This window comes from Dipodomys merriami, unplaced genomic scaffold (genome assembly GCF_024711535.1).
Source record: "Dipodomys merriami isolate MVZ:Mamm:240054 unplaced genomic scaffold, mDipMer1.0.p SCAF_124, whole genome shotgun sequence".
In the NCBI taxonomy this organism is placed as follows: Eukaryota; Metazoa; Chordata; class Mammalia; order Rodentia; family Heteromyidae; genus Dipodomys; species Dipodomys merriami.
The window spans coordinates 2,633,946-2,644,064 of record NW_027202538.1 but is presented as its reverse complement, the minus strand read 5'-3'; the positions used below and the strand labels follow the sequence as shown (position 1 = coordinate 2,644,064).

Here is a 10,119-nt window from a genome sequence, read left to right as displayed (position 1 = left end):
AAATCTACTATAAATAACCTAGGTAGAAAAGGTAGTAAGTGTTTAGCATTGGCTGAGGCTCTCATCTGTAGATTTGCTCCTTAATAAATCTGTGCTACACTATCTCTTCTCCATGGCTTTTGAGTCTGACAACTGATTGGTTTGGTTTGATGTAATCCCATTTATCCAGACTTACTTTGATTTGTTGTGCTTCGCGATCTTTGGAAGTTTTGACCTATGCCAAGGGGCCCTCGTGTTTCCCCTAACGCTTCCTATAACATTTTCAAGGAATCTGGACTTACAATGAGGTCTTCGATCCATTTGGAATTGATTCTGGTGCAGGGGGATATATAAGGATATAACTACAGTTTTCTGTGTACAGCCAATTCTACCAGCACAATTTTTTGAAGAGGCTGTTGAGGAGCTTGAGGCCTGAGTGACTCCATCTTGAGCTAGATGTCATCTTCTGAAGTATGAGTTATGCAGCTGACCATGAGCCCAGCCTGGGAATGAACAGAAGAAGCAATTCCTTGGCAACTAGGAACATAAACTATCCTTGGGGAAACCGCAGGCAGGCAGGTGCTGGAGGGCATGGTGACCCCCGCAGTTAGGCCACAGATGGTGTTTGTTTAAAAAAGGAACCCTGCAGTTTAGCAAGTGTGTCCTTGAGACTCCCTGTGGTGCAAGCCAACCAGTTTAAAGTACTTCAACCCTCTGATCTAACCAACAACCTGTTTCTGCTTTGTAGTGCGCCAATCATACTATAAAATTGTATTAAGAGTTTCCCCGCGATGTGTTATAATTTGTTGTAAGATGCTATGATGTATACAAAGTCCCTGCCTTCCCTAAAAATTGTATAAAAAGTACTATAACCCTGGTCTTGGGGCCTCTCAGCGTCATGGGCTGTGGGGGGACCAAGTTCCAGCTTGCAATAAAGACTCCTTTGCTTTTACATTGTTGATGGTCTCTGGTGGTCTTTTGGGTAAGGATTTCCAAATTCAGTTTTACATTTGGTGCATTGGCCGGGAATCCCCCCAAAGCCCACCCAGACGCCTTAACCAAGGAGTCATGAGAAGCCCGGCAAGTAAGTAGAGGCATTGCCATTCTGAAATCATCTGGTATTTGAGTTCCCTGCAGGTTCTGTATTGGGGTTGGCAAGAGGTCTTGGCGGACGTGCTATAAGACAGCCAACGGGGCCGGTGGGAGTTGTCCCTCAGATCTCCTGGGGGGTAAACTATCCACTAGTGCAGAAGCTTGAGTCTGGCACTTTCTGACTGATAATTTACAGGGTAGGCTATCCACTAGTGCGGGGTCCGGCACTTTCTGACTGATAGTGTACAGGGTAGACTGTCCACTAGTGTGGACATTTGGGCCCATTTGTAGTCCAGCACATTCTGATTGACAGTCTACAATGCACATGCTGTGAACATGTCTTGTCTCAGGGTTCAGTGTTTTGTCTGTGTGTCTTTTGGAATTCTTGGAATGTTTCTCCTCCCAGATTCATCCTGATGCAAGGGCTCAGAGGAGACTGGCTAACACCCCCTTAATATCTGTTTCTCTGTAGCTCCTTCTTTTTTTATGAAACTGCCATTGACCACCTGCAAGTGGCACCAGCAAGATCTTAGCCTCGGGCCTTAGCCCAGGGGGTCTGAGTACGGGGGAGAACCTGTCAGTCTGAGGGGACAGCCACTAGGAACTTCTTTCCCTTGCCCCAAGATGACTGGGAATTCTCCTCTGCCTTGGAAGGCTCCTGGGTCAATGTTTGCAGGAATCTAAAAGAAAAATCCTCCCGAGGTGAGTAGAGGGGGTCCGAGTCCCCTGGTAAGTGAGTGGTGTTGAGATGTTGCCCCATTCACTGAGACCTGATTTCGTCTTTGTGGCCACTTGTCTGTCTTGTTTACTTTGGTGTGTTTTCTGTTCTATGTTTTCTGAGGTAGGGAAGTTCTGGGTGAGAGTGGCAGGCTCACTCAGCAAACTCTGGATTCAGCTTGAGAACAGCACAGATTTCTGGGGGCCCATTAGTCCCCAACTCAGCCTTTGGTTGTTGTTTTGTCTAGTTCCGTTTTAGAATTGGTACCAGTTTTAAATGTGAATCCTTGGTTTTTGTGTTTATCAGTGTTTTTGATATTTATTTGAACATCTCTGGGGGAATAAAAGTCTCAGCCTCTGGCTGGGCTTGGTCACAGATCTGCTAAGTCTCCCTCCCCCCTTCTTTTGTTACAGCAGCCAAGAGGAGGGGCATGGACAAGCCTCAGGTGCACCTTCTCCTGGTGGAGGCTGCTGGAGAGGTTAGGGTGTAGATAGCAGTGAGCCTGGTCTGGACTTTCAGCTGCTCCAGACAGCTTAACAATTTGTAAAGTGCTTTTGTCAAAATTGGGTAAAAATCAGGCCCGTTCAGTTTCAGGTGACCCCCTCACCCAGCCCTCCTCCAACAGAAGGGATTCAAAAGACTGATTAGTGAAATACCTTGCTAAACAAGCAAGCCCTGGAAAAATGAAGCTCAACAAAGGTACTTCGTTTAAAAGAAATATTGTCTTAAAATTTTTTTAAAAACTTTAGAAAATGTACGTACAACTGATTTTGATTTTTTGTGTGCTTTAAGATCTGTGTGAGTGTTTTGTATGTGTTTATGAACATGTTCAAGGTAAGAGTTGTCAGCATGCTGTAACAATGGGTGAGTTTAAGTTTAAAATTCAAAAGGTTATGAGGTTTGGACATTACCAAAAATTTTAAGGAATCTTCACATTGTTTTTAACGGTTTTTTAAAGATTCTTTAACTTAAAAATTAGAAAATCTGGTGTTGAGTTCTAATTTTATTCCCTTGTGGTCAGAGAGAATGCAAGGTTTCTGAATTTGGACAAGTTTGCTTTGTGGCCTAAAATGTGGTCTATTTTAGAAAATGTTCCATGTGCTGTTGAGAAAAACGTGTATTCTTGTGGAGAGCTGCGGGAGCCACGACCAAAGACAGCCAGGCAGTAAGGCGTGGCCACAAAAGCAACATTGTAGCTCCTTGGTAAGATGGCGCTGGCTCCCGCCTTCTGTCTTCCCAGTGACAAGTGCTCTCTGTAAAAACAACTCCTTATATGGCTATGACTTGGTTCCTAGTTTGCTTCCGTGTTTGCGACCCTATGGGTATATGCCAAGTGGTGCTTCAGGATTGGCCATCCAGGAGACTTATAACCAGAGCGCGGGGGCGGGGGGGGGGGGGGACAGAGAAGCAGGAAGAAGCGGGCAGAAGAAGCAGGAGAGAAGATGTTGTAAAAGGTCCTGAATAAACCACATTGAGAAGAATCCCGGGTCGCGTCTTCCTTGCTGGTCGAGGTGGTCGCGACATATTCTTATGCTGCTGGGTGAAATTTTCGGCAGATGTCTGTTAAATCTAGTTGATCTTTGCAGTTGTTTAGATCTGCGGTTTCTTTGTTGAGTTTTTGCTGAGTTGATCTATCTAGTTGGGAAAGTGGTGTGTTAAAATCCCCAACAATTAATGTCTTTGGATCTATGTAGGATTTGAAGGAAAGTAGTGTTTCTTGGATAAATTTGGGTGCTCCGTTGTTTGGTGAATAGATATTTAGAATTGTAATATCCTCCTGAAGGAGAGATCCCTCAATTAGTATGTAGTGACATTCTTTGTCTCTTCTCACGAATTTTAATTTGAAGTCTATTTTATCTGATATTAGGATTGCAATTCCTGCCTGTTTATGGGGGCCATATCACCTTGCACCAGAATCAACTCCAAATGGATCAAAGACCTCGATTCAAAGCAGACACTCTGAAAACATTACAGGATGCAATAGGAGAAACGCTAGGTCTCCTTGGCACAGGCTGAAAATTTTTTTTTAAATTTTATTTTATTTATTTGAGAACATACTGTACAGAGGGGCTACAATTACATGGGCAGGATGATGCATACATTTCTTACCAAGCATTGCAGCCTCCTCCTTTGTTTACCCTTCACCTCCCTTCCCCGCCTCTCCCCTCCCCCCACCCAATTATACCTCCTCCCCCCCCACACCGACATTGTAAAGCTGGTTTTGACATGACATTTTGTACTTCTCATTGTTGCAACAGGTCCACCTGAATCCTTAAACAACTTGTTTGTCCCCATCTCCTCAACATGTTATACTGACATCAAATATAGTGAAAGCGGGGATTACACTGTGGGGGAGGGACATACAAAGCAACAAAGAAATAATCTTATAAATGCGTTAGAAACACATGCATGAAAGAAACGAAAACATTAAAATACATATTTAAGGGTTCATTTTCCTAACATCACATTATCTGACCTTTTCCACTTGACTCATACCTATACTATATATTGCAAATAAGGGAAACCATGGGAACTATGCTTCTTTGGGCCTGGCTTACTTCACTTAATATAATTTTTTCCAAACCTTTCCATTTCCTAACAAATGGGGAAATGTCATTCTTTCTGATGGAGGCATAGAATTCCATTGTGTATATATACCACATTTTCTTGATCCATTCATCTACTGAGGGGCATCTGGGTTGGTTCCATATCTTAGCTATGGTAAATAATGCTGCAATAAACATAGTTGTGCTGGTAGCTTTAGTGTGGTCTTGTTTGTAAACATTTGGGTAAATGCCCAAAAGTGGGATTGCTGGATCATAGGGGAGATCTATGTGAAGTCTTTTGAGGAACCTCCATACTGCTTTCCAAAGTGGTTGAACAAGTTTACATTCCCACCAACAATGAAGTAAGATTCCTTTCTGTCCACATCCCCTCCAGCATCTGTTGTTGTTAGAGTTCTTGATTTTTGCTGTTCTAACTGGAGTGAGGTGATATCTCAATGTTGTTTTGATTTGCATTTCTTTTATTGCTAGGGATGTTGAACATTTCTTCATGTGTCTATTGGCTATCCTTCTTTCTTCTTCAGAGAAGCTTCTCTTTAAGTATTTCGCCCACTTATTTATTGGGCAGTTGTTTCTTTGAGGATTTGTTGTTGGGTGGTTTAATTTTTTGAGTTCCAAGTATATTTTAGATATGAGACCCTTGTCTGTTGTACGGCTAGTAAAGATCTTCTCCCAATCGGTGGGCTTTCTATTGATCTTGCCAGCTATGTCATTTGCCCTGCAGAAGCTCTGCAATCTTATGCAATCCCATTTGTCTAACCTTTCTTTGATTTGTTGTGCTTCCGGATCTCTATTCAGAAAATTTCGGCCTGAGCCAAGGAGACCTAGGGTTTCTCCTATTTCATCCTGTAATGTTTTCAGAGTGTCTGCTTTGAGTTCAAGGTCTTTGATCCATTTGGAGTTGATTCTGGTGCAGGGTGATATATAAGGATCTAGCTTTAGTTTTCTACATGTAGTTAACCAATTTTGCCAGCACCATTTACTGAAGAGGCTGTCTTTCTTCCATTCTATTGTTTTAGCTTCCTTATCGAAGATTAGATGGCTATAGGTCTGTAGGTTCATTTCTGGGTTTTCAATTCTATTCCATTGGTCCTGAGGTCTGTTCTTATGCCAATACCAAGCTGTTTTGATTACTATGGCTTTATAGTAGAGTTTGAAATTTGGTATTGATATTCCTCCAGCAGTGTTCTTTCCGTTGAGGCGCGTTTTTGCTATTCGGGGTCTTTTATTGTTCCATATGAATTTTTGGATTGCCTCTTCTATTTCCTTGAAGAATGAGGGTGGAATTTTGATAGGTATCGCGTTGAATTTGTAGATAGCCTTGGGAAGTATTGCCATTTTCACGATGTTAATCTTGCCAATCCAGGAGCATGGGAGGTTTTGCCATTTTTTAAGTTCTGTGTTGATTTCCTTTTTCAAGATTTTAAAGTTTTCATCATAGAGGTCCTTCACTTCTTTGGTTAAGTTAATTCCTAGGTATTTTATTTTTTGTGGGGCTATTACAAATGGAGTTGCTTTCCTAATTTCAGCCACACTTTTCTCATTGTTGGCATATAGAAAAGCCATTGATTTTGGGGGTTAATTTTATAACCTGCTACTTTGCCAAAGTTTTGAATCAGCTTGAGTAATTTGGGAGTGGAGTCTATGGGATTCTTTAAATACAAGATCATGAGGCTGAAAATTTTTTAATAGAGACCCAGAAACACAACAAATCAAAGAAAGGTTGGACAAATGAGATTGCATGAAGTTAGAGAGCTTCTGCATGGCAAAGGACATAGCTAGCAAGATCAATAGAAAGCCTACGGATTGGGAGATCTTCATTACCCATACAATGGACAAGGGTCTCATATCTAATATATACTTAGAACTCAAAAAATTAAATCCCCCGACAACAAATCCTCAAAGAAACAACTGCCCAATAACTAAGTGGGCTAAAGACTTAAAGAGAAACTTCTCTGAAGAGGAAAGAAGGATGGCCAATCAACACTTGAAGAAATGCTCAACCTCTCTTGCCATAAAAGAAATGCAAATCAAAACAACATTGAGATACCACCTCACTCCAGTTAGAATGGCTAAAATCAAGAACTCTAAAAACAACAGATGCTGGAGGGGATGTGGACAGAAGGGAACCTTACTGCATTGTTGGTGGTCATGTAAAGTTGTTCAACCACTTTGGAAAGTAGTATGGAGGTTCGTCAAAAGACTCCACATAGAGCTCCCATATGACCCAGCAATCACACTTTTGGGCATTTACCCAAAAGTATACAAACAAGACCACCAGCACGACTATGTTTATTGGAGCACTATTTACTATAGCTAAGTTATGGAACCAACCCAGATGCCCCTCAGTAGATGAATGGGTCAAGAAAATGTGGTATATATACACAATGGAATTCTATGACTCCATCAGAAAGAATGACATTGCCCCATTTGTTAGGAAGTTGAAAGACTTGGAAAAAATTATATTAAGTGAAGTAAGCGAAGCCCAAAAAGAAACATAGGTCCCATGGTTTCCCTTATTTGCAATATCTAGTATATGTCTGAGTCAAGCAGAAAAGGTCAGATCAGGTGATGTTAGGAAAATGAACTCTAAGATATGTATTCAAATGTGTTTTTTTCTTTCATGCATTTGTTTCTAATGCGTTTATAAGATTATTTCTTTGTTGCTTTGTATGTCCCTCCCCCACAGTATAACCCCTGCTTTCACTGTATTTGATGTCGGTATAATTTGTGGAGGGGAAGGGGAAAAACAAGTCGTTTAAATTAGGATACAGGTGGACCCGTTGCAACAATGAAAAGTACAAGTTTTCATGTGGAAAACCAACTTTACAACTTTGTTGCGGGGGGGGAGGGGCGGGAAGGATTGGGTGGGGGGGTGGGGGGAGGCTGGGAAGGGATGGAAAGGGGAAACAAAGAGGAGGCTACAATGCTTGATAAGAAATGTACTCATTATCTTGCCCATCTAATTGTAACCCCTCTGTACAGTATTTTCACAATAAAAATAAATAAAAATTAAAAAATTAGAAATCTGGTATTTTAAAATCTAATATTTTAAAATGCATAAGGCTGTTTATACTGTAATCAAGATATCTGGCTTAACACAAATACATTGGCTGTTTGGAATTTAGTTCCTTGGCTAAAATTTGGGGATAAATATTAGAAATTTAAGTGTAAAGGTTAGTTTAACACTGTCAAAGATGTTACCTGTTCTGTCTGTCTAAAACTGTGTCTTTCATTCGAGAACCAAGAGATAAGAAAAGGGAAAACTTAGAAACCAACAGAAGACCTGTCTTTAGGGGTGAGGAGTGAACAGGCAGAAGCGCAGTTCAGCTGGTCATGTATGGTGGGACAGGCCCTGAGGAAGTCCACAGATAATGGGACAGGCCCTGGGAGGAGTCCATGCATGGTGAAAGGGGGCAAACTGGCACAAAGGCAGTTCACCTAACACTAAAGAGTTGGCTTAGGTACGTGCCCATTCCATAGGAGGGGCCAAGTGGCCCATCTTTGTTCTGTCCCTTTTCCCTACAGATTGACACTGGAAACATGATTGTTAAAATGAGTGATGTGATGATCTGATTAGTATTGCTAAAACTGCCCCTTGGACTTAAAAAAAGGATTAAAAAGTTTATTTGTATAATGTGATTTGCTTTCAATGATGTTCTACAAGTAGTATATGTTTCTAAAAGTCATAAGGGTGTTATGTCTAGCTTCTTGGTACAGTGATGGTGATTGTAATTCTTGCATTAAGGAAAAATTGACATTTAAGTTTAAAAGTTTTAGTGTGTATCTGTTTTAAAACAAGCAGCCAAGAGACAATGAATGACACTTTGCCTCAAGATTTTAAGAGATTTTTTAAAATGCAACTAAAAACTAATGTATAGAATATTAAAAAGGAGATTAATAGGAGGCTTAAAAATTAGGAATGGATTTTTGGATATAAAGTTTAAGAGTAAAATTGTTCTTAATATTTGCCTCAAAGTGCACAAAGGAAAAATTAGGATTACCAAAATAATTGCTATTCTAGTTTGCTCTTATAGGTTTTTTTAAACAGTTTCCAGCAAGCCCAGAGCAAAGTACAAAGGATTCTTACAAGTTTGTTAGATGTAATTTTGGCTTTTATAAGTTCCAGGTAAGAGCATGCTTAAAAGCTACTTCTATGTTGACCACCTTGTTGCTTTTAATTGGAATAAAGTGGCCTTCTATAAGACTCATTGATCTGCAAACTAGTTCGAAGTCAGCCCAGGGAAGAAAAAGGTCCCTGTGAGACTGTCACCTCTAATCATCCAGCAGAGTGCTGAACGAGCAAGCAGAGTTGCTTTGGGACTCAAAGTGGCAGAGTGCTAACCTTGAGCTGTAGAGCTGAGGGACAGCACTCAGGCCCTGAGTTCAAGTTCAGGACCAACTAAGGGAAATGCCAATGAGGCATTTTTTCCAGTGTGGAGAAGACACTCCTGGAACGAAAGCAATGGTGGAGCATCCAGAGGTAGTAAGCCACTGCTTGGATGGCAGAAATGTCAGATCCTAGAGTCATTTGTGCATGGCCCTTCAAGAATTGATCAGAGCCAGGAGGTCATGCGAAGACAGTTTGTAAGCATGCCTAATGTCCATGACTATTTACCTCGTAAGGGACAGGAACTTGCCATCCTGTGACAGTAGTAAAAAGCTAAAGTTATAAAATGTGGGGGATAGTTTAAATCCCAACCCTTGTATGTGCCAAAAATTCTAATTGGCAATAATTTTTGAGCTGACACCAGCTACATGAAATTCATCTCCTCAGGAAAAAGTTTGTAAACCTGTAAGTGTGTTTCTATTGATATCTCTCTGAAGGTCTGCATAAGTAACTGGGGCATCATTAGAGACCACATTCCTAAGCCATCCAGAAAGATGCTTTTGCAAACCAGAAGGCTTGTTTACAAGCTACACTGCTGTAGCCAGAGAAAAGGTTTGTGCATTTGCCAAAAGTTAAAATATTGTTCTTTGTAAAATAGGCTAAGGTTATAGGTTCCTGGCTAGGTAGGATCAACACCCCTGAGTCAGCTTAAAGAAGTTACAGAAGATGAATATTCACCCATCTTCTGCTTTTAAGAACAAGGGACCAGAGTCACTTTAAAAAGTTGTGTCCAAATAGACAGAAGGAAAAGGCATGGGAAATAGTTCAGGCCTGAGCCCTCTATATCTGCCTAGAAAATCAGCCTTATTAAAAGAACTATCTAGTTTAAAAAGTTGTCATCTTGGTAAATTGTCGTGGGCTATTGTCTAAATAGTCTTAAAAACTAGTGGGGTCACAGCCTGCCTAGCCTATGCAATGTATCCTTAACCAGTCTGTGTAGGAATTTGCAGCCCAGCAGGAGGTGTGACAGTCCCTTGAAGCCACTGAAAGACCCTGCTGCTGCTGCTACAGCTTGACAGTCCCCTGGAAGAAATCTACATTGTTACCCTGACCACCTCCACTGTGAAAAAAGTAGAGTGAACTGCCTGATTCCATCACCTGAGACTGCATCCTGGTTGAGACTGCATCCTGCTGCTAAAACTAAGATCTTGTGGGACATTCTTTTGGGTGATATCCAGAAACCTTCTCTATTCCCACAGTGGATATTGGGGGCAAGGATATCACTGGCTTGCTTGCCTTAGGCACTTCAGTGCATAGTGACTGAAAATCCACTCTATAGTCACAGCCAAGTTTGGCTCTGGTATGGTAATAACCTGAGTTTGTTTTCAATACAGGTAGTAATGAGACCCAGCCCTGCTCTTAGCCTTAAAATCTAG

The 10,119-nt window shown here is 41.2% G+C and overlaps 1 long non-coding RNA gene across 1 annotated transcript; it reads left to right on the top strand.

Annotated features, from left to right (window-relative positions):
- Nucleotides 1-1,610: 1,610 nt before the first annotated feature.
- Nucleotides 1,611-2,986, top strand: LOC138823849 (uncharacterized). The gene is made up of 3 exons (XR_011370927.1): nucleotides 1,611-1,773; nucleotides 2,203-2,488; nucleotides 2,876-2,986. It is a non-coding gene; the product is annotated as an uncharacterized lncRNA (long non-coding RNA).
- Nucleotides 2,987-10,119: the final 7,133 nt, after the last annotated feature.